Source organism: Macrotis lagotis, chromosome 4 (assembly GCF_037893015.1).
Source record: "Macrotis lagotis isolate mMagLag1 chromosome 4, bilby.v1.9.chrom.fasta, whole genome shotgun sequence".
Taxonomy (NCBI): domain Eukaryota; kingdom Metazoa; phylum Chordata; class Mammalia; order Peramelemorphia; family Peramelidae; genus Macrotis; species Macrotis lagotis.
Window position 1 is genome coordinate 32,016,172 of NC_133661.1, and position 25,262 is coordinate 32,041,433.

At 45.3% G+C, this 25,262-nt stretch overlaps 1 protein-coding gene across 2 annotated transcripts in view; it reads left to right on the top strand.

Annotated features, from left to right (window-relative positions):
- The first annotated feature begins 20,724 nt into the window (after positions 1-20,724).
- The window catches only part of PALD1 (phosphatase domain containing paladin 1), a 92,136-nt gene continuing 87,598 nt past the window's right edge, over positions 20,725-25,262 (top strand). The window contains exon 1 of one of the 2 annotated variants that reach the window (XM_074232458.1): positions 20,725-20,789. The gene's annotated coding sequence lies outside the window, so the exon portion shown is untranslated. Of the gene's footprint in view, positions 20,790-21,268; positions 24,542-25,262 lie in introns of those variants that run through there. The other variant, XM_074232457.1, reaches the window with a different exon arrangement.

Sequence of the window (25,262 nt, forward strand, 5' to 3'; positions counted from 1 at the left end):
GTGGCTGTGACTGGTTGGCTGACTGGGTGACTATTTGGATGACCGGATAGCTGGATGATTGTGATTGACTGAGTGACTGATTATCTGTCTGTCCAACTAACTGACTGACTAGCTGACCGACTGGATGACTGACTGACCGACTGACTGACCGACTGACTGTCTGTTTGTCTGTCTGCCTAAAACCTCCTCTTCTAGTCAGTTCATCAAGCAGAATGGAGTTGGGCTCAGGGCAGTTGACCAAAGGAACAAATAGGTGCCCTTCATTGATTTTGTTACTTCCTGCCTTGACCAGAACAGTTCTCCTCTTCCTCAAACTGCTTTGATTTGCCCTTGTGGTGGGGAGATAGATATGATGAGGTTCCCAAGGACCTACCCCTAGAGTGAGGGGTGTCAACTGCTCTAGGGAGGAGGATGTTTGATGAAGCCAATGGGGTTTCCAGTTGTCCTTCATTCATTCACTTGATCAATATTGACTGAGAGGCCACCAGGGCCATAGCCCTGTGTGGGGCATATTGAGAGATGCAGAGATGGCCAGTTTTTTTGCAGTCAAACAATGATCTAATGTGTTAGATGTCACAGAGGGCTTGTCGATGAGAGCCAAGAGAGCCTTTGCTCAGAGAGCACAGAATGCCCACTGAAAGGGACTATAGAATGCTGAGACTGAAGGAGACCTTCAGAAAAATCTTAGAATATCTGAGCTGGGGATATTTGACTACAATAGGACCCAGAATGGCTGGGCTGGAAGGAGCCCTTAAGGGATCAGAATCCTATTTATAGGGCATCTAGGTGGCACAGTGGATAGAGCACTGGCCCTGGAGTCAATAGGACCTGAGTTCAAATGTGACCTCAGACACTTAATAATTGCCTGTGTAACCTTGGGCAAGTCACTTAACCCTATTGCCTTAAATAAACTTTTTAAAAAAAGAATCTAGTTTATACTGAAGTCCATGAATGTGTTTTTGTTTTCATAGCTTGATTTCAGTATTTCATATTTCACTTTCACTGATTTCACTTGTCATTCTTGTATTTTTGTGAATTTAAAATAACTGATGGAGAAAAGGGATCCATGAGTTTCCCCCAAATTGCCAGGGATTTCATAACACATGAAAGATTTGGGAACCTTTACCTAGAATGTCAGAGCTGCAGGGGACCCTAGAACAGAGAACATCAGAAAGCGCAGAACAAAGCTGGGGAAGAGCCTTAATGATTAGTATCTGGCATAATCCCTCATTTAAAAATAATAGATTTATGTATAATTTATTTTAACATTGATTCTACATCCCCAGCCAACCAACTCAGTGATACACAGTAGTCACTTCATAAACCCTTCTTTTATTGATGGAATAATTCATTTCCTTATAACCTCCCCCGCCCCCAGAAGAACATAGTCAAGGGTGTACTGGTATATGTTTAACTACTGGCTGGGGGTAGAGCCGATGAGGAACAAAACAAAACCTAAGCTTGACACACTTTTTTAAAAAGTTTAATTAAATGCATTTATTTTTCCAACTACATATAAAGATAGTCTTCAACAATCCTTTTTTGGGTAAGATTTTGAGTTCCACATTTTTCTCCTCCCTCCCTCCCTCCCTTCCCTCTCCCCTCCTCTTGACAGAGAGCAATCTAATATAGGTTATACATATATAAAACTATGTTAACCATATTTTCATTTCAATCATGCTGTGAAAGAAGAAAACACAAGAGAGAAAAAATGCATAAAACCAATTTTTAAAATGGAAAAGAATAAGCTTGGGTCTGCATTCAAACTCCATAGTTCCTCCTCTGGGTATGGATAGTATTTTTCATCCCAATTCCTTTAGAATTATCTTTGATCATTGTACTGCTGAGTCCATTTTAGCCGGTCACTCAATATTTCTGATAATGAGCTTGGAGCTCATGAAGCTAAAGTTGCATTGCTAACATGTTCTCCATCACTTTCTTAAGACAAATCAGACAAATCAACAAAACAAATCGATCCATGATTTGGAGTATTTGTTGATTTCTGGGGTGCAAATGTTCACACAGAGAATTTAACAATCAGGTCTCCTGGTCTGAACTGTTTCTACTCCACCCCAGTAAACTGAACTATAACTAAACCAAACTGGGTTGCTGACCAGGCCTAGAAGTAATGTCTCAGGCCATGCCTATCAAGCTCTTTATTTTCTGGGTAAGGAAACTGGGACTTGGTTAATAGATCTAAATATATAGTTAGCTAATGGTCAGAGCTGTAACTTGAAGCAGGTCCAGGGCAGTCATTGATTGAGACTTTCAGTCCATTGAGTGGACCTGCCATCTATGGGAGGCCAAGGGGCAAAGGATGAACAGGACCAAATGGATTTGATCTACATAATTCCAATTGGTTGAAAAAATTCCATATCCAGTGGAATATTTCAATATTTTCCTCTCCTATGAAATTGTAAGCTCAAGGAGAGTGGGCCCGGGTGCTGTGTTTATATGATCTCCTCTATCTCCTAGCTTGATCTGGTACAATATCAGGGTCTAAGTAGTTATTGAAATGAAATGAAGCAAGGGCAGTTTCTCATATTCAGTTCTGAACAACTTTCCCAGTTCGGGTTTTAACCTGTGCAGGGAGGAACCTGAAGGATAAAATAGCCCAAATCCTGGAGAGAGAGAGAGAGAGAGAGAGAGAGAGAGAGAGAGAGAGAGAGAGAGAGAGAGAGATCCCTGGGCTGAGATCTTTAGAATCTTTATAATACTGAGCATCTTCCCTGGGCAAGGAAAATCTTACTTCCAGCCTCCCCAGGCAGATGTCACTTAATCTAAATCATTTTGGTTAGAGAAATGCAAAGTCAAACTAGTCTGGAGGTCCCACCTCAGATTCCCAGTGGATGCACAGACCAGGGCTCTCTCTTCTCTCCCTCCTCCCTTTGGTTGCACTGCTCCAAGCAGTGAAGAGGCCAGGCTTTTGTTATCAGGGAAGACTTTGCCAAAGACAGGGAGCTTTTAGGATGTTTCTCTATCAGTCCCTTGAAGCCAAAAGAATAGGATCTTTGTAAGATCAACTGAGACCACATAGAGAAAGTTCTTTGACACTTAAAAGCCCTCTATAAATGCCAGTTATTATTACTCTTACCATGATTATTTATTTGAATCTGGATAGTTGTAAAACTTTTCTTCTTTTCTGGCTTCCTCATCTAGAAACCAGATGCTCAGAGCTCAATGGGAGCTTAGAAGCCAGACTCTAGTTTAGTTTTTGTGGTCTGTCCTTTGTTCTGGAGGTAGGCCTTGCCATTGGAGGGTGATACCATGGCAAATACATGAATTGGGTTTGAGTGAGGGAGGCCTGTGATAAATCACCAGTCTCACTTTTCCCTCCAGAGACATCTGGGCTGGGGGCCAGATACAGATCAGGACAACCAAGTAGGGCTCTTTCTAACATGTGTTCACCTTTGGTGGTGGGAAACTCACTACCTCTTCTAGCATCCTAAATGGCTTGAAATAAAACAATTATTGAAACATAGACTTAGTTTTTTGTTCAGTCTTGGACCATAGCACACCAATAGTGGAATGATTGCTGTTTACTTCTCCAGTGGATTAAGGTACACAGAGTGACTTGCCCAGGGTCATACAGCTAGGGTCTGGGGCAGGATTGTATGCTCAGTCTTCTTGACTCCAGGCCCAGTTCTCTATCCTCTGAGCCAATCCAATCCTTAAACTGAGGAAAAAATTGAGACCCAGGGAGATTATGTCACTTGCCCCAAATCATTCAGATAGTAGAAGGCAGATTGCAGATTAGAACCCTTATATTAAATATTCTTTTGAAGAAGAATAAATTATTATTAAAATTATTAAATAATTATGCTATAGGCAGAAGGTGCTGCCAGTTATTTCCTACTTATGAATGGCAGTGGACCATACCCGTCTCATCTATCTAACCATGTTTTCACCATCTCCAGGAATCCTTCCTTGGTTAGCCCCACCTAATCATGTGTCTTATCCAAGGTATTTGGATTTTTAGACTCATTTGGTTTCCTCTCTAGCTCATTTTGTAGAGAAGTGTATCCTACCTCCCAACTCAAGACTGTTTCCAGAACTCTGAACAACAGTTCCCTGTAATTTTGCCCTTGCAATCTGCTCCCCTGGTATCTATCCCAAGTCTTTGCTGACTATAGGATTCTGGTGACCATATAGTTCTACTAATTTCTTCTCACAAAGGAGAAAAAGGGACTTGGCCAAGATCATACAGTATTAGTCAAGATTTGAATTTATATTCTCTGACTCCCAATCCAGGTCTCTTGGTTGTGAGCACAGGTTTTACTTCCCAATTGGGGTATAAGTTTACTGAGGACAGGACCCCACTGACCCTTCAGCCCAGGACTTGCTTATTTTTAGCCCAGGATTGAGCCAATATCCCCCATTCACATCAAAGGGGCTACTTCACAGCTTCTTGAGAACCATTCAAATGCTGTGTGTTGATAGAGGGGGTTCCTCAGAAGGACTAACATGATTAAGTGGCAGGATCTGGGAGGGCAGAAAGTTCTTGCCAATTATGTAAGAGCTGGGGTCTTGGAAGTAACTTTACCTATGAATTTTTCAGTGGGTTTCATAGTCTCCATTATTAGTAGAATCTCTAAGAGAGAAAACTGAGGAGATTCTGTGAGTCTATTTACAGATGGATAATATAGCTCATAGTGGAGAGGTCGCTTATCAGACAGAGGGAGTTTTAGAGTAGTAATCACAAATTGAGTAATAAAATTAAAGCCTTATCCCAGTCTCCTGACAGCCCTCTAAAATTGTGGGTCTCAAAGTTTCAAATTCACATTTTAGACTTTAAGGTTGAGAGATTAGATGATTTACCCAGAGTCACATAATATCATATAATACAAATGAGTCATATGTAAGATTTGAACCTAGTCTTTTCTGACTCCAGGGCAGTAGTCTATCTATTATAATTATGTAACATAATTATACAACATGATATATAATAGGTTAATATTAAATAGCATATCATTTTGTCAGTATAGTATAATATAGTATGAGAATATATATACTATATTTTATGATTTGATGATTATGGTATGTTAGAATAATTCCTCATATTCTTATTGTGTTTTAAAATATTTTAGTACAAAGTTAACATTATAAATGGAAATGGTTATCAATACAACCAATTTAGCATTGCTTAGTGCTGATTTTAAAATGACTAAATATTAATGCCTAAAGTATCACTCTTTTTTGATCCCTCCTACTGGAGGCCAGTATTCATCCTCATTCATTTTTCTGTTTCTATGATATAGTGAGTAGGTGTGTGTGTGTGTGTGTGTGTGTGTGTATGTGTGTGTGAATGCCTGGGTGGGGGGAGGAGGGTATAGTCTTGTCCTGATGTTCTTCACTTTGCATTCTGTGACCTTAAAGGTTCACAAAGCCCTTTCCTTCCAATTGTCCCCAGCAGTAGGTAGTGGAAGAATTACCATTCCCATTTTACATAGGAAGAAACTGAGGCTTAGTTCAGGAAAATGCTTTGATCAGGATCATGTAGAGGATTCATTGCCCTGCATGCAGACATCTGGGTGTCTTTGTTTTCTCCATCAGAATAGGAGATCTTGGTGGGGTGTAAGGACTGATTCATTCATATCAATCTGAATCCCCAGCACCTAATCATAGGAGGACCTTAATAAATCAAGTCCAACATCTTTATTCCATGGAAAAGGAAACTGAGTCCCATAGAGGAAAAAATGGAATCCTCCAAGGTCCCTTAAGTGGTAAATGGCAGAGATGAGACTCAGAAGCCCCTTTGTTATTCAGCCTACTCTTTATGATGCCATATGGGGTTTTCTTGGCAAAGATACTGAAGTGGTCTGCCATTTCCTTCTCCAGGGGATTAAGGAAAGCAGAGGCTAGGTGCCTTTCCCTGGATTGAACAGCTGGTGTGTGTCTGAGGCTGGATTTGAACTCCAGTCTTTCTGACTTCAAGCCCAGGAGTTTAAACCATTGAGTCACTCAGCTGTCTGAAGGCCCTATTTACCTATTCTATTTCTCTACATCTTGCCTCCTTCGACTTTGCAATTCTGATCTCCTGATACCCTGCCAGGATTGCTCATTCTCCTTCCTCCTGCTTTTAAGAGCCTTGTTTCTTTTGAAGCTCATGAACTCAGTGACCTTTCCTGACACCTCCCCCTCATCCCCTTTTGGGCTCTCTTCCCCTCCCCACTCCTTCCTACCTGCCCCCCCCCCCCAATCATGGTGCATTGGGATTTATCCTGTATATATTTACCTGGGAACAAACATGAACCCCTTGAGGGTCGACACTATTTCTCTTTTGTTGCTATGTCTTCATTGTTCGGTGCTCCCCATGTAATAGGAGATTAATAAAGAATATCAGTTGGAGCAGCAGAGCAGAGGGGAAGGAACTTAGGCTCTCGATGAAGAGGAGCCAGGTTCAAATTGGACCTCAGACATTTTTGCCCTAGGTGACCTTGTTCGAGTCACTTCACTTTGGCTGCTGTTTTCTTGTGTATAAAATGAGGGAGGTTGGATGAGATGGCCTCTGAGGTCTCTATCTTAGCAGTTTTTGTCAAATAGTGAGTTCCTATCCCAGAAGCTAGATTCTTTAGGTTTATCAAACAGTACATTACTATAGTCGTTTACTACTGTTTCTTTTGTACCTAATCTAGTCCAGTGATCCATGGCTCTATATCTTAGCCCAGTATCAGACAGCTTTGATGAGTGATCTTTATAATTCTTATTTCTCTAGCGCTTGTACGGGGTGGGGTGGGGGGCACTGGTGTTTTCTAAGGTTCCTCCCAGCTGTGACAGCCAAAGAGGCAGAATCTGGGAGCTTCAGTAAACTGAGGCAGACCCCAGGGGGCAGGATCTAGAGCCTGAGGGGCCATCACCCCTGGCCTTGTCCTTTTGGGGGAGTGACTGGAGTGATCTTCTGGGGTCAGGGTAGGCTTCCTGGAGGAGGTAGCTCTTTACCTGCAATCAGAAGGAAGAGGTGGAAGTAAGTGCATTGTAGGCATGGGGGCAGAGGTCCACAGTGAGAAATACTGACAAGTCTGGAGATCATGGCAATTGGGCTACATGGGTAAACTGTCGGTCACTGAAGCAATTAGTTTCTTGCTGACTGGGCAGGGCTGGCCATCATTGGAGAAGGAGGTGACCTTTGATGAGGACCCAAATGGTTTGCAGGTAGACCATAGCTTAAGGCTAGTCAAGACGGGGAAATAATACTTCTTTTAAAAATAATATTTTATTTTTTCCAATTATACATAAAACGATTTTTAACATTCATTTTTACAAAATTCTGAGTTCCAAGTTTTTCTCCCTCCCTTGCTGCCTGCCCTCCTCTCTTCCTAAAACAATCAGCAATTTGACATAGGTTATATATGTACAGTCTTGTAAAACATATTTCCATATTAATCATGTTGTTAAAGAAGAAACAGACAAAAATACACCATTAAAATAAAAATAGTAAAATTAGTATGCTTTGATAGGTACTCAGAGTCCATCAGTTCTTTCTCTGATTGTGCATAGCATTTTCCACAGGTGTCCTTTGTAATAGTCTCAAATCATTGTATTCCTGAGAATAGTTAAGTTCTTTAAGGCTGATCATCACACAATATTGCTTTTACTGTATACAATGTTCTCCTGATTCTGTTCACTTCACTTTGCATCAGTTCATATCTGAAGGAAAGATTTCCAGGAGGGACCTTTGGGTTTGGTCTTCTTTGAGGCTGTCCACCAACACTAATAAACTTTGGAGAGCTCCTGACCCCTCTCCCTGATCCTCCTGGAGTTGACAGATATTGAACCCTGACTTTGGAGTTTGAAGACTTAAGTTCTGGCTTTGCTACCTTTTGTGTGACTTTAACCAAGTCCCTTCCCAGCTCCTGGCCTCAGTTTCCCTGTCTTTAAAATGTGGGATTTGGACCAGTTGATATTGGCTGGTTGTACTCTTCCTCCTGGTTTCTTTCTTTCTTTTCTTTTTTTTTTTTAAAGTTTTTGCAAGGCAACGGGGTTAAGTGTCTTGCCCAAGGCCACAATGGCTAGGTGATTATTAAATGTCTGAGACCAGATCTGAACCCAGGTACTCCTGACTCCAGGGCCGGGGCTCTATCCACTGCGCCACCTCGCCTCCCCTCCTGGTTTCTTTCAAAGCTCAGTTCAAACCCCACCTTTTCCCGAGAAGCCTTTCTGGTCCCCTTTGTTGCTAGAACCTTCCCTCTTAAGATTGTCTTCCATTTATTCTGCATTATGTTGTTAGGTACCTGGTTACTTATACTGCCATGAAGGACATTGAGGACAGGGACTGGGTTTTTGTCTGTCTTTATTTCCTCAGCCCTTAGCACAAATGCTTGTTGACAGATTAGGTCTTATTTCTTGTCTGACCTCTTGGATAGGTCACTCACTGAATCTCAGTTTCTACCAATTCTAAAGTGAGGTTGATAATCCCCACCTTATAGGAAATGACCTAAAGTTGAAATTTAAAATAAGGGAGGAGTTGAGGGGTGACCAGGGTTTTTATGCTTTGTGACCACCAGGTGACAGTGTAGGACAACAGAGCCCCCTCAGGAAGGAAAGGAGCAGCCCCCAGAGTCTGCCATCTTCCTCCTGCTGGAAACAAGAAGAGGGGGATGTAAGAGAAGCCAAAAAGACTGTGTGAGTTGGGAGAGCTGGGAAGGCTGCCAGAGCACCAAATGTCGGAGCTGAAAAGGGTCTTTCACACCTAGAAATCATCTAGTCCTCATTTTATATAGGGGAAACTGAGGCTCAGAAGGAAGAAGGAAGAACTTGTCCTTGGTCATATCCATAATATCAGAGGCGTGACTTTGGGCAAGTCATTTCTCAGTGCCTCAGTTTTTATTTTATTTTACTTTATATTTTATTTTATTTTATATTTATTTTATTTTATGTTATTTTATTTTATTTTAGGTTTTTGCAAGACAAATGGGCTTAAGTGGCTTGCCCAAGGCCACGCAGCTAGATAATTATTAAATGTCTGAGACTAGCCTCAGTTTTTAGTTATGTAAAATGAAAAGGTTGGAGTCTGTCTCTAAGATATGATTCTGTGACTCATTTATTTTTTCACTGTCCCTCCCTTAAATATCAAGTCCACAAAGGGGTTCTTGATCTGGTTTTGTGGCACATATGTATAAATCAAGGGTTCTGGGAATACCATTGAGACCATGCCAAGGCATGCCCACTTCATACAAACCACTGGAACACATTGCCTTGGAAGCAGTCTGGGGCTGTAGTTGACCTTGGCTGGGACTCCAGGCTTTTCCAAGAGAGATAAGTTCCCACAGAGTGACCAGTAGTGACACCTGCCAAATGACAAGGCCCATCTTGAGGTCTCCCAATCAGTGACTGCTGGTGTCCATGATCTCTGGCCCAAGTGGAGCATGAGAGCAGGGACCTGCTCAGAGTGTGTGGTTGAGGATACAGATAATAGTCCTTAGTCGGCATGGTCTAGGTAGATCCCGGGTGGTCTTTGCGCCCAAGATTGGAGATGGTTTCTACAACCTGGTATATAATAATTTTTCCTAGGGCCTTACAACACAGGGACACTCTGCAAAACCTAGGACAGAGACCTATCACGTTTTGCTCCAATGAATCCTCATCTGGCTCTTTGCTTTCCCATGTGTCCAGATGTCCAGAGGTTTGTACTGACTCCAGGGATTTGAGTGCCTGGAAGATTAAAAATACTATATTATTATTATACATCAATATTATATAATTAAATAAATCTAGCAATTACAATTATATAACAAAAGTATTAATCTATGAGAATGAGTCGCAGTTTCCTCCTCTGTGAAGTAGGGATTGTACTACTTGTACTCCTTGTCACACAAGGATATTGTGAAGACTCTGCTTTGCAAACTTTAAACTGTTGTACAAATGGGAATTATTATTATTTCAAGATCCATAATTCTGTTCATGCCAGTGTCTTTGCCAACACAGGTCCTAATAGGATTAGTAGAATGATTAGATTTAAAACTGGAATGGAGCATACTGGACACAGAATTCAACTTTGCTATTTTACAAATGAAGAAACTGAAACCCATGGAAGTTAAATGACTTCTAGCATCATAGACTTAGACCAGGAGAGATTTGAATGGAAATTTATTTGTATTTTGGATTTGTATTTTGGAATGGAAATAGGGAATAGAAACATGGAGTTGGAAGGCACCCTAGAATGTAGGGGAGGAAGGAGGGAATAAGCACTTATATAGTGCCTACTGTATGCAAGCACTGGGTTAAACATCTTTACAAATATTATCTCATTTCATCTTCACAACAATTTTGGAAGTTAGGTGCTATTAGGATCATCATTTTGCAGACTGAGTCAAGTGACTTCCCCAGGGTCCCTCAGCTAGTCAGTGTCTGAGACTGGATTTGAACTCAGGTCTTCCTGGTTCCAGGTTTAGGGTTGCATTCACTACAGTGTCCCTTTGCTGCCTCAAAGTAGAAAGAGAATTCACTCTTGATTCAGAAGACCTTGGTTCAAATTCTACTTCTGGAACCATGCCACGACCTTGAGCAAGTCTCTTAATTTACATGGGTGTCAGCTTCCTTATCTTTAAAGGCGAGGACTGGGCAAGATGGTTTCTAAGGGTTCTTCCCATCCGACATATATGACCCCCAGGCTTCCTACTTGGAACAACTCTGAACCCTTGGTAAACCACCACGGCTAGCCCCATGAGGGTGGGGGCTGGATGTTGGGGGGCACAGGAGTAGCCAACATGATATGATGGTGGCATCATGGAGATATTTTGGTTTGAAAAACAAGAAGGTGGGAAAGGAAGAAGCAAGGAAAAGAGGCAGCGCTCCCAGGATTCTCCCGTGGGATTGTTTGAGTTTTCTAATTCCACACAGGGGTCATTCCCCAGTTGGCATCTTCTCAGCCTCTGCTATGTTTGAACTTTATCTGTTGATCTTTGGAGAGAAGGAGGAGAGAGGAAAGCACCCCCTTCCCACAAGGGATGGGGGAGAGAGAGAACAAAGGGCCATCTGAGGATTGAAAGACCTTGGAAATCCTCTAGTCTAATTTCCCCCCAAGCCCCAGTTTTTTTCATAATAACATCCTTGTGCAGCATCATGCCTCCAATCATTTGATTGGTTTGGGTGTATTCTACTTGTGTGTATTGCTCTTGAATACTGAAGGATTAGTAGTAGTAAGTCATGAATATATTTAACTTTCACATCACTCTCATTTCTAGACCTCACTTCCCTTTTCCCTCCCCCATTCCACATCAAATAATTATGCATGTAAACCATGGATCTATACCCTACCTGGTAACAAAGAAAGACAAACTAGCAAATATCATTGAGGGAGCACTGAGAGAGCAGGTCTACACAGTTCATCTGGTGTAAAGCTCCCATCCCCATCTCTCTGCTGAGCCGAGGAGATTCATCATTGTTTCTTCTCTGAGATATGGATGAATTTGAGGCTTCCTTTCAATCAATGATTGCATCTTTCCTCTGTTGTTCTCCTGGTTCTCCTGTCCTTGTTCTGTATCAATTCAAAGAGCTCCTCCTAACTTTCTTTCTTTCTTTCTTCTTCTTTTTTTTTTTTAGGTTTTTCCAAGGCAATGGGGTTAAGTGACTTGCCCAAGGCCACACAGCTAGGTCATTATTAAGTGTCTGAGACTGGATTTGAACCCAGGGACTCCTGACTCCAAGGCTGGTGCTCTATCCACTGCACCACCTAGCCTCCCCTCTTCCTAACTTTCCATGAATCCCTCCTAGTCATCATATCTTACTACCCAATAATATTCCATGTCACTCTCCATCATAGTCTTTCACCCATTCCTGATTGATGGGCACCCAAGCCTCATTCTCTCCACTATGTTATAAACAGCCTGGTATGATGACTAGGGTGCTAGACTTGTAGCTCAGAGATCTGGGTTTGAATCCTGCTTCAAACATTTGTGACTTTGAGCCAATCACTTAACCTCCCAGAGACTCAGTTTCCTCTTCTAGAAAAACAGACTAATAAAAATACATGCTTGAACCTTATCTTTCAGGGTGATTTGTGAAAAACACTTTATAAACCAGAGTGAGCCCTAAACAGGAGATTTTAAAAAAATATTTTATTACGTCCATAAAACTGGAATCTCAGAAATGATCTTCCATGAGACAGAGTTCTTCACAAGACAAACTCCACATTTCCCCCTTCTCTGTGTCTAGCCTAGTCTTTCTCTATCTCTGTCTCTTTGTGTCTGTCTCTCTATCTCTCTTTGTGACTATCTTTTTTTTAGGTTTTTGCAAGGCAAATGGGGTTAAGTGACTTGCCCAAGGCCACACAGCTAGGTCATTATTAAGTGTCTGAGACCGGATTTGAACCCAGGTACTCCTGACTCCAAGGCTGTGACTGTCTTTATCTCTTTCTGTCTCTATCTCTTTCTGTCTTTCTCTATCTGTCTCTTTTATTTTCCTGAGCAATCTCCCAGTCTTGATCTCTTCCCTCCCTAGGTCGTATTTCCCTAATTCACTGCCCGTGGGAATTCTGTAGGGGGGGTGGGGGTGGGGGTCTTGTGGATTTGACCACTCTACCTAGGAGGTAAGAGGGCAGGCACAGGAGGCATTCACAGGTTTTAGTGTGGGAAATATCATTTGTGTGTAAAACGAGACAGAAAGACTTACTGAGATGTAAGGAAAGGGGGGAGGCAGGGAAGAGAAAGAAAGGACTCATTCTGAAATTTTTCAGCCCCCTGGAATCTCAGAGTCAACAGAAGTTTCAGAAACCAACCTATCAAATTCCAAGCTGGCCATGAATCTTTGTCACAACTTCTGGACTAGTGGTTATCCTGTGATGTCCAAAGATCTCCAGTGGCAGGGAACTTGGACCCCCCAAAAGCCCATTCTACTTTTGGACATGTCTGAATTTTAAGAATCCTTTCTTCCTAATGGAGCAAAATCTGCTTTCTTGTAACTTCTACTTATTTTTTCTGGTCCTGTTTTCTGGGCCAAGCTGCTCAAACCTCTCAGTTACTTGAAGTTAAGGACTCTGGTCCAGTTAGCCCTTCCCTTCTTCAGGGTGATCATCCAGGACTCTTTCTTTCTTTTTTTTCCCTTTGCAAGGCAATGAGAATAAGTGACTTGCCCAGGTTCACACATCTAGATAATTATTAAGTGTCTGAGGATAGGTTCAAACTCAGGTTCTCCTGACTGCAGGGCTGGTGCTCTATGCACTGCACCACCTAGCTGCCCACCAGGACTCTTTCAAATGATGCTTGGGGATGGTTGAATCTCTTCTCTTGGGAGAAATAAGGACTCCTGATAAAATAAGGATCCTTGATAAAGATAAGGACCCAGGAATATTGAGCTTGAACTGAAGATGAATGGAAGGGAATCCTTGGAACAGGATATTTGTCTTCAGAATTTTAAGCATGGTTTCAGTGGACATGGCAAGAAGCAATAATGCAAAAAAACCCTATATACCCTTTATTTATTTTGTTATTTTAGCAACATAATTTGTATTTATTTTAATTATTTTTCTTATTTATGCGTAAATGAGTACATTTATCTCTTCTTATAGAATGTAAGTTCTTTGAGAACACAAGTTTTAATTTCTGCTTTTGTATTCCCAGGGCCTAATACAGTCATTGGCACACAGCAGGTGATTATTAAGTGTTTGTTGATGGACTTAAGGTCAACATGGAAAAATAGTGTCCTAACAACCAGAGCTGTTCCCCAAAGGGTGGGAGATAGAAAGCTTCTCATTCCTGAGAATCTTCCAGAAGAGACCACGAGGGGGTGCAGGGGAGTCAAGTTGTGGAGTCTTGGAAGACCTGAATTCAAATTAGTTGTGCAGGGCCTGGGCAAGGCCCTCAGCCTTCTTCAACCTCGGGTTCCTATTCATTGCTAAAATGAGGAGGGGGTGAAGCTGATGGGTTCTGAGATCTTATCCAACACTAAATAAGACTAAATGGTAGAGTTGTTTTGACTCTTCATGACCCCATTTGGGGTTTGCTTTGTAAAGATACTGGAGTGGTTTTAGCCATTTCCTTCCCTAGCTCATTTTACAGATAAGGAAACTGAGGCAAACAGGGCTAACTCACACAGTAAGTGTTTTTTTTTCTTTTAGGTTTTTTCAAGGCAAATGGGGTTAAGTGGCTTGCCCAAGGCCACACAGCTAGGTAATTATTAAGTGTCTGAGACCGGATTTGAACCCAGGTACTCCTGACTCCAGGGACGGTGCTTTATCCACTGCGCCACACACAGTAAGTGTTTGAGGCCACATTTGAACTCCAATTTCCCAGCTAGAGGCCCTCTGAACCATCTTGCTGCCTTTCAAGCCATGCTACAAAGGGGACTGCTGCTATTTGGGGGTGGGGCAAGTCTGTGAAACTCTTTCCAGCTTTGAGATTCTAGGATCTGATGGCCAGGGGGAGGGGGTATCAAAGATTTCTTAGTCCCCCTTCCCCTAGACTTTTAAAAAGCCCCCACTGAAGATTCTGAATGGCAGCTCATCTCCTTGGGCCAGATGTGACGGAGCCTGTGGACATCATAGGATGTCAGAGCTGGAAGGAGCTTCCTGGACTCACAACCCAACTCTGGCTTCTTTCAAAAGCCAGTTAAGATCCTGTCCTCTCCAAGGAACTTTTCTTTATCCCCCTTTGATTATTTTCAGTTTCTCTGTTCTATTGCTTGGTTGCTTGTGTACAGAAGTTTGTATATTGCCTGCAAAATCAGATTGTGAGCTGGAGGGCAGGGATTGTGTTTTACCTTTCTTTGCATCCCCAGATTCAGCAGGTGCTTAATTCATGCTCTCTGTGCTGGCACACAGCAGGTGCTTAATTCTTGATCATTGTGCTGGCACACAGCAGGTGGTTAATGCATGCTTTACTGTGTTGGCTGACTCCAGAGGAGTGTAAAAGAGGTCCCAGAGTTGGCCCAGAATCGGAAGCTGCGGGCTCTTCTTGGCAGCTTAGAGGTTGTACCATTTCTGACAAAGCCACTTCCTCTGTCTGGGCCTCAGCTTCCTCCTTTGGGAAGTGAGGAGGTTGGATGAGCAGGGCTCTAAGGGCTCTCCCTGCCAGTTCCTTGCCTAGGAGCCATCCCTTCTGGGTGGAGGGGTGGGAGGGCACGACTCACCTGCTTTCTAGTTGGGCATCCCCTGGCAGCTTGAAGAGACCCTTGGCCTCTGGCCTGCTCATGTTGGGTCTCTCCCAGGCGTCAGTGACATTGCTTTTCGTCACTTCTTGGTGTCTCCTGGTGACCCAGGTGTTCTCCTTGGACTCTGGGGCCGGCCCTGAGGAGGGACAACGGGGCGGGGGGGTCTTTGGCCTCAAAGTTTCCTCCACTAGAGGAGTCCTGGGGTGATGGCTTGGGAGGGTACGTGAGGGTGTTGGAGAGCTTATCTTAGGCACCCTGGGGTCCTGCCTGAGCCTGTCCTGATCTTCCCAGACCTCCTGCCCTCCACCAAATTACATTAATTAATCAACCAACAAACATTTATTAAAGGGGTTGCCATGTGCTAAAAAACAGCAGCTTGTTTACTTTTTCAAAATACATTTTTATTATCTTTTATTTCTACATCCCCTAAACTTGCCCCTGTATCCCTCCTCTCCCACTTCATTTTATTTGTTTTTTGTTTTTTAGGTTTTTGAAAGGCAAATGGGCTTAAGTGGCTTGCCCAAGGCCACACAGCTAGGTGATTATTAAGTGTCTGAGGCTGGGTTTGAACTCAGGTCCTCCTGACTCTAGGGCCAATGCTCTATCCACTGTGCCACCTAGCTGCCCTCCCTCTCACTTTAGAAAGCCTTCATTTACAACAGAAAATGAGTCTTAATAGTATTTTATTTATTTCATTTTGTAATATTTTGAGTTGCACATTTTTCTATATCCCTTCCCCAAGAGAGCAAGTAATCTGATAGAAGTTACACTTGTACAATCATGTCAAACCTATCAAAGAATTAATTTTGGGGGGGGGCAAGACGATGGAGTTAAGTGACTTGTCTAAGGTCACACAGCTAAGTAATTATTAAGTGTCTGAGGTAGGATTTAAACTCAGATGCTCTTGACTCTAGGGTCAGTGCTCTATCCACTGTGCCTAGCTGCCCCCTCCCAATTAATTTTAAAGAAAAAAGAAAAAAGAAAAAAATCAGTAAAACCAACCCAAGCTTTGGAAACATCTGTCTACAGATGCAGTTTCACCTTCTCTCCCCCCTGCTCCCACCCCCACCCACCCCAGACCTCTAGCTTCTGCAAAGGCATCTGATGAGGGTGGGGGGTCTCCAGGCTCTCCTTTGAAGCCAAGCTGTTCTTTGTAATTGTGTGACATTCCCTCTCAGTTGCTTTTCTTCCCATTTCCATTGTTGTGGATAACATAAACATGACCCACAGGACAGCAATCCCCATGTCCCCATGGTTCTCTTCCACAGTCTGCATCTTCTTCGGGATGCTTCTCTTAGTCATCATTTCTCAGAGCAGGATAGTAATTATTCATTCACCCCTCTCTCTGCTACAACTCCTTTCCCCTGGCCGGATAACGGATTTCTACTTTGTTTCTCATTCTTTGCTCCCCACAAAGGACTGCTATAAATATTTTGGTGTCCTTTTGTGACCTCGGTGGGCCTAGCTCAGAGTTGGGAGACTTCCCCAGGGACACACAGTCAGTCATTACCGGAGCAGGGAGGGGGTTCACAGCTCCCATTCCAAGGACAATATAAGGCTATATAAGCCTCATGGGCCTTTGGCATAAAGGAATAAATTGAGAGACCATGTGGTCCAGGACTTCTTTTGTTTTGTGTTGTTTTGTGTTGTCGATCCCTGGGACCATCTGGGGGAAGCCCTTCTCATAGCTGTGCTTTTAAATACAAAAAATAAAATACACTGGAAACAAATTAGAGACAGAGTTACCAAAATACCTTAAAAAAACAAGTTTCTGGGTCTCAGATTAAGAACCTTCGATCCAGTCCCTGTTTTACAGAGGGGGGAAACTGAGGCTCAGAAAGGTGCAGTGATTTGCCCAGAGCTTGGACTTGAACTCGATTCTTTTGGCTGTACCCTTCCATTTCTGAAGGCCTTTCCAGGGACACCTTCTCCCCTTCCCCCCCTCCTTCCCTGCCTTTAGCTCTCCCCTCTCTGGGCTGCCACAGCTCTGCCCTCTCCTCTCACCTTTATCCCGTTTGCCTCAGACAGAATTGGGTTCTGAGCTGGCGCTCCATCTCTGGCCTGCTCACTGGAGGCAGGGTTCACCTCTCTTCTCCTCCCTGTTCCATTCTGCCCAGAGCAGACCCTGGTTGATTGAGACACAGCTGCCTTAAGCCCTGCCTAAAGGTGCTTGAAGATCCAAGATCCAGTTTCCCCAATGTCTGGGATTCCAGAATGATCTCCAAGCTTGAGGGTGAGGGAGCCACTTTAAAGGAAAGGGTGTGTGAAGGCTGGATATTTCAGGGCTGGTTTTGGATGGAAGGATGGGCAGTTGAGGTCATTATGTCGATGATTAGACTGTAAGCTCCTTGAACTTGTTTTTTTTCCTTTTTTTGTCTCCCCAGCTCTTAGCACAATGTCTGATACTAATAAGTAGGCATCTACAATGTTTATTGAATGAATGAATGATGGCATTTAGTCACTCATATGAGTTCCCTCCACGGGGGTCCTATGTCTCCATTTCCCTCTGTGGGAGCCCAACCATGGGGAGTCACTCATCTTTCTGCTTCAGTATTCCTCCTGTGGATTCTCTATGAGCAGTTTGTGTCCTTCCTAAAGAACAGTCCATTGGAGCGGGGCACAGGGGACCTTCCATTGCAGCTCAGACTCAGTTGAGGGAAGAAGCCCTTTCCCATGAAGGGCTGGACAAGCACAGGAAGTGACTCAGTGATCGAAAACCAAATCAAGCTTGATCGTAGATCAAGCAGCACGAAAGAGAGACAAGCAGAAGAATGAATCTGAGTGTGTGGACATGACTGATGCGTAGGCAGGCATGTACAAACATTTGCTTATATGATCTGTGCATGCACATGGATGTAGACATGTACACAGTGTTCATGATGCATGCACATGTATGCATATGCCCACTCATGACCCTATGCAAATCTGCCCTACATAAGCATGTGCATGGGGTGGTATGGGTCTGGTGTGGATGCACATTCCTGAGGTGTAAGGGTGGTATATATGATATTGCATTTTTCCCCTCTGTTTCTCCAAGGCCTAGCAGGTCTTAAGGGTCTTTTTCAAAAATGAAGGACAAACACCAACCAAGCAACCTCAAACATATTTATGGATTGAAACCTCAGGGGCTTTTGGAGCTAAAGATCTTTTAGATAATGTGGTCTTGAGAGGAAAGGTGCTGGCCTAGGGTCGCTCAACTAATAAGGAGCTGAGTTGGTAGTTGAATCTGATCCCAAATCTGGAATTCTATAGTGTTGAGTCTGTGCTAAAAGGAAGAGGGATTGCAGACTGGATGCTAGACTGGCCTTGCTGTGGCCTCTGAGTATATTTTTGACTCCAGTCTAGTTTGGAGCAGGCAGACAGATGAAGTTCCCTGGTCCCAAGTGTGGCTCTCTCCTCCAGGGAGGTTCCTGTTGGCTGTTGGGAACCTTGGCTCTTGGCTGACTGTCCTTTCACCAAGGGGGTTGGGACAGCTGTCCTGTCTCCTTCTCTGGAATGGAAGGAATGTCTTCTTTTTTGTCATTGCCCCTTCTTCCTTTGGGGCTGAGAGATTTCCTGAACACCCAGTGAAATGAAAGTAAGAAAAGTTCCCATTTCTTTCTTTGAAATGAAAAAAAAACCCCAAACCTTTGTTTCCATTGCTAGGCACCTTCCCTTCTTGGGAGCCACTTTAAGGAAATGGAAAAAAGAAGGCAAATCCAGCAAAACTAGCCAACACACTAACTGAATCTAACATTTTCTGCAGCATTCTACCCTCACACTCTTTTATTTCTGCAAAGTTTGTGTGTGTGTGTGTGTGTGTGTGTGTGTGTGTGTGTGTGTGTGTGTGTGTGTGTTTCTCACACTGCTTCTTTTCCGAGTATTATAAACATATAGTATTGACTTTTTAGTTTTTGCCCTTCCCTGGGTTGGAGTATATTGCTTTTTCGGTTTGTATTTCCTTCAGTGCTATCAGCTCCTCTGTGACTCCCTATAGTTCTCGGTCATCACCCCAGTCATCATGCCAGTCCGTTCACAGACCACAGTTGGGTGAGGCCAGTTCCCAGTCAATGGCCCTCTACTCTGCTTCCAATGCTTGGCGATTCCAAAATGTAAATCGGTTCTTCCCGATTCAGTAGACTTTTGGAAGTGTTCACTATGCCCCAGGAATGGTGTTAAATGTCAACAAATAAAAAGAAAAGGCCCTGCTCTCAAGGAGCTCTTGGGAGGAAATAACAGAGCCAGATAAACACTACAAAGTCTTTAAAAAATGATACACAGAAATTTCAAAGAGGTGGAGATTGCATTTCTCTCATTCTTTTCCCACCAACACTGTGGAAGAAGGTCATAGGTTTAGAGCTAGAAGCAGCTCCTTGCTACAGAGGAAACTGAGGCCAAGGAGGGCCTGTGACTTGAGGAGGGACGAGCAGTTGATAAGAAGGAGATCTGGGATTTGAAACCAGGTCTCCTGGGGCCACTGGCTTTGTCGACCCAGCCAATCTCGTCATCCCAATTTCACCGAAATACAGTAACATTTGCAATTTACCAAGCTGGCACAATAAATGTGGTTCCTTTGATTGATAAGGAAAGTGAGGCCAAATGTGCCTCTGTCTCCACAAATCACATTTAAGAACCCATCTTTCTTTGCGGGATGGTCCTTAGTTCTATCAGAGTTCCCTCCATGCACCGTGGGGAACTGGGGGGCCAGAGAGGGTGGAGGGGCTTCCCTAGGGTCTCAGCGGCCAGCCTTGGGGGCCCGCGGGGGAAGAGGGAGTGGAGCCCGGGCCAGACTCCGGCCTCCCTTCTGAGGCCAAGTGGTGGGGAATGAACTGGCTTCCCAGAAAAGGGGGGAGGCCCGAGCTGGACTGGCGGAGGCCTGCCTCTCCTTTGGAGAGCCCATGTTGGCCCAAGACGGCTCTGCAAGGGGCGGCCGCCGGGGTGGGGTGGGAGGCCGGACCCTCCTGGGGCGGAGAGAAGCTTCCTTCTGCCTGCTGGCCTCCCGGGCAGGCTAGGGTCGGTCTGGCGACTCGGGTGGACCCCGGAGCTGGCAGAGCTGGGGCTGGGGGCGGCATGCACACACAGATTTCTCGTGTCTGGGCAATCTTTGGGAAACCCCCCCAAGCCCCAAACAAAAAACTCCTTACCCAGCAACGAGCCTCAGCAGGCCCTCCCTCCTGCCTCCCTCCCCCTCCTCCCCTCCTCCCCCTCCCCTTGGCCGCCTTCAACTTCCTCCTCCTCCTCTCCCTCCTACGTATCTCCGCATCCCCCTCTCCCCTCTCCGCCCTTCCTTCCTGCCTTCACCCCGTCTTTCCCGGAGGCGTCGGGGACCCGAGAGAGAGAGCAGCCGGAGCGGGGCTGGCGGGCGGGCTGCGGGGGCCGGCCCGGGCCGGGGAGGCGGGCCGGCGGTCAGTCCAGGGGCGGGGAGCGGGCGGGGACGGCCCGGGCGCTGCCCCCTCCCCGCGCGCCGGAGGTGCCGGACCCTGACCCGCCTCGGAGCCCCCGCGCCCAGGACGGGCTGTTGGCGGAGCCGAGCCCCGGGGAGAGAGAGCGGCCCCGGCCGTGCGCCCCCGCGCCCCGCGCACCGGGCAGCCCGGCCCATGGAGGGCCCCGGCCGGGGGGCAGCGGCCGGCGGCGCCAGGGGCTCCCCCGGGCCCAGCGGCCGCTGCTAGCGGGGCTCCTGGCCGGCCGGAGCCGTCCGCGCCGCGCGGAGCCGAGCCCACAGGCAGGTAGGAAAGTGGCCCTGCAACCCCTCCCAGCCTCAGTTTCCCCGTTTTCCTGGAGCGGACCGTGGGCCGGGGTGGGACTAGGGGCGGGCCGACCCGCTGCAGTGGAATCTGGCCGTCTGTGACTTTGAGGAAGCCGCCTTCCCTTTGGACCTCAGTTTTCCCTTCTGTGGCACAAGGTGGTTGGACTTCCTCCCTGGGGTCTCTTGGAGCCTCACATCCCGGCTACCCACGATTACCACCTTCTTCCTCGGTTTCCTTTTGCAGTAGGACCCTCTATGGCAGACCGTTTGTGGGGGGGGCACAGCGGCCTGGAACGCATTCTGCGACTCCTGCGAGGTGAAGTTTCATCGAAGGAAAGAAGGGGTGTTCAGCTGGCAGAAGGTTGGGGGGGGTGGACTGGAGTTCAGTCCCTGGAAAGGCCTTGTCCTGGCTCCTCCTGGCAGCACTGAGGTGGGCATGGGGGTGGGGGCGTGCAAGAGGCAGACTGTTTTGATATCAGGAAATACTTGGGCACTGGGAGATCTGACTGAGTGAAATGGGCCGTCTGGAGAGGCCTGGAGAGGCCGTGGGGTCCTGTCCTTGGTGCATTGCAGAAGGGAATTGTTGTGGAGCCGGGACCCAGACAAGTGGACTCAGAAAGCCGTTCTGGGGGGTCTTCTGTTCTGGGCGCAGAAAAGCACTGCCTATCAGAGAATGGCTTTGGATGAGCCGAGCTCTAGGATCGGAGCCCTTCTATAGAAGGGCCAGGAAACCATGGGGAGAGAAATCGCAGCATAAAGGGCTAGAATGACCCTTGGATGTCATCTAGGCCAGTTACTGGGAGGGAACTGAGGCCCAGAGAAGGGAAGGGACCTTGGCACCCAAAATGATTAGCTACTCAGTCGTAGCCCTAGGATTACTACTTCGAGCCCAGACCTTTTTCCTTTAAAAAAAATTATTGTGAACTAGAAACTCATCAATATGAGTTTTTCATAGAAAAAGGCCAGAAGATTTTGGTACATATTAAAGTTGTCTTAGTCCCAGCAACGTTGCCCTTCACGGGCTCTGCCCGGGTCTCTTTTCTTTGATAGCAGGAACTCTGTCCTTTCCAATTTGCTCTCTTAGTGAGATGGAAAAAATTGCTATGTCTTCCTCTGGAAGCTGAAGCATCATCTTCCCTGCCCCAAATGACTGCAGAAGGTCCCCCAGGAACCAGGGCATCTGCTATTCCCTCTGACATCTGGTTTGTCTGGGTTCATAAGATGATTGGATCAAGATTTAGAACTTGGAGGCCAAAGTCCAACCCTTTCATTTTACAGGTGAGGCAACTGAGGCATAAAGAGGTAAAGCCACTCAACCAAGCTAACTAATAAACATAAGGGATAGGATTTGATCTCAGATCTTCCTGACTTCATGCCTTGGGCTTTCTTCTCTAACTGCCACCTAGTTGCCTCGGTGGGCTTTCATAGAGTCATTTTATAACACACACAGACACAGACAGACAGATATACAGACACACACACACACACGCACACACACACATACCACACACCCTTGCACTTTATACATGAGGAATCTGAAGCTGAGATGGAGAAATGGAGGAGTAGGTACTAAGGAGACAAGCCCAGATTTCAGCCCACATTCTCTGTCTCACACTTTCCTGTCTCTTCTCTCCCATCTCCATCACGCTAAGGTGGCTTGTGGTTTGTCCTTGCCAAGAGGGGATGGTAAAGGATCTGGAAAGAAGGTGAGGGATCTGAGATGTAGAGAGAGAGAAGTCCAGACCAGGAGTGAGGAGGAAGCTGGTGTCTTTGCCCCAGTGCTGAGGATCCTCTCTTCTTCCCCTCTCCTGCAGTGTTTGGGGCGGGGAGAGGATTGAGGCAGAAGGGCCAGATTTGTACTTTTGGCTATCCCTTCCCTTTTTGAAAGCTTTATCCCATCCCTGAGCCTCAGCTTCCTCATTTATAAGAATAGTCATGGCTAACATTTGTATATCTCTTTAAGATGTACAGATTTCTTTGCTTGGTATTGCTATATCATTCCCATTTTGCAGGAAGGCCGAGGGAGGTTAGATGACTTGTTCCGAATCCCATGACTAGTAGATGTTTGTAGCTGGATTTGAACTCAGATTTTCCTTACTCCAGTCACTATTTGTTCTGATTTTTGAGCATTTACATGGTGTGCTGTAAGCCTGCCCCTCACTCATAACCTTGTTAGGAATGTTATCTCCTCAGGAGAATGCTGAGTCTTGTTTTACTAAGTGCTTTGAAATCTTCGCCAGCAGACTTTGTTTGCTGGACTGCTTCCAGCTCTGGCGGTTCCCTTGGACAGGCTGGAGGCTGACTTCATTCTCTAGGGAAGCCAGGGCCCTGGAGCTTTGTGACTACCAGCTGGCCAGGCCACAGGATGTGGACCAGTCTTGTGGCTTGTCTTCCTCCGGCTAAGCCCCCAGGGGAATGCTGTCAAATCAGTGACTGACTTTATACATTAATCTAGGCATGGTCCCATTGAGTGCCTCAGTTTCCTCTTCTGTGAAATAAAGGGGATGGACTAAATTTCTTTTATGGTCCCTTCCTACTCTAATTTAATACTCTCATCAGTGAGTTGGAAGTCTTACTAGTTGTTTGGGCAAGTCCCAAGTTCAGAGTCTTGGTTTCTCTGTCTGTAAAATCCATCTTTTCTCTAAGCTCTAAAATCTTGATGATTCTCTCATATTAGAAGGGTACCTTCTTAGCCACTCTGCTGGGTCTGATTTGGTCCTATAAATATTTATTAAGTCCTAGGTGGGCCTAGGTAAGAGTGAAAGAGGCCCTGCCCTCAAGGAGTTTACATTCTATTGGGCAAGGGGGTTGGAAGAGAATTTCTAAGTTCCTTCTGGACTTGGTTATCAGTTGGTCCACTCTGGGAGGTGAGACTCTGATGTAGTCATCTGACCTAGACTAGTCCTCTTCTTACCTGAGAGATGCCTCATTTGTTTTGGGGTGATTCCACAGAAGAGAGACTTGGGAGCGATGTTGGGGGTTGATGAAAGTTGGCATGAGACTGAAGGCTCAAATCTTTGACTTTTCCTCCCTGTGGGCCAGGATACTTCCATTTACTCTGTGACTCTTGACCATGGGGCTCCCTGTTTTTCAGCCTAGCAGCTGAAATGGGTCACTGTGGGATCTTGGGCAAGATCCTATATTTCAGCTTTTGCCACTTTCTAACTTGTGTGTTCCTTCTCTGGACTTCAGTTTCCCCTTTGGTAAAATGAGGGAGTTGGATTAGATGACCCTTCCAGCATCAGCATTAGATTGGGAGCTCTCTGAGGACAGGGATTGTCTTTTACCTTTCTTTCTACCCATCGATTAGGGCAGTACTTTAATAAATGTGTATTAACTTACAGATTGACATCCTATGATTTAGGATCATAATCCTTTCGCTCTTCCCAAGGATTGTTATTGGGGTGGGGCAGGAATTACCTTAGAAATAGTTCCTGCATATTCAGAGGGGGCCTAATTTTTTTACTGGGGTTCATTTCAAGTGAAATCAGTAGATGCCATCCACTGTGAGGTAATGCTTCTCCTTCATTCTCAAAGAACACCATGACATCAGGGAGGTGATGACATGACAAACACATGAATTGTGAAGAGGGTCTGTGCTAACTCCCCAGCCTCACTTTATCCCCCAGAGCCATCTGGGTCCAGTGGTGAGATATGGATTAGGACGACCACAGATGGCCCTGGATGGGAGGCAACCAGAGTTAAGTGACTTGCCCAAGGTCAAACAGCTAAGTAAGTGGCATGTGTCTGAGGCTGGTAGTTAGCCCTGGGATATACCTTCTTTAGGTCGTAAACAGTTGACTAACAAGCATTCATTTAGTACTGACTGTTTTCCTGGCCCTGTGTATGCACTGAAGAAGATAGATCTGGTCTCCAAGGAGCCCATATTGGATCAGGAGAGGACATTTAATATAGGTCTGGGATTTTATTTTTGGAGACTGGAGCTGTCATGGCCTCATCCTAACACTGATCAGCACAGAAGTTTTGATTGACTCCTTTTCTGACCTAGGCTAGTTTGGACCTCCTTAGGAAACCTCTCTGCTCCCATCCTGGGGTGTGCCTTATTGGTCCCAATCTTAGGGGGGACATCCAGTAGGCCCCACTCAGAACTCTGGAGCATCGGGGTTCACTGGTCTCAATTTCCCAAATAGATTGGCCTGGTACAAAGAGAAGTTTAAGACGTAGGCTGCCCTTGCTCTGAGACCACTTATATAATAGAGTCAGTCATCTTAACTGATCTCCAAGCTCTTCTTGGTCACTTCATCTCTGAAAAAACATTTTTGATAAATATTTTGTCCTTATAATCATTTCTGGGAAATCTCCTCACTCTCCCTCCCCCCTTTCCCCCACTTCTTCACTTGCCCCTCCCCCAATCTAGAAAAACTGTGAACATGGATCTCTTCAACTTTCTGGGACTGTTTCTTCATTTGTTGGATGGGGCTGGTATCCTCTA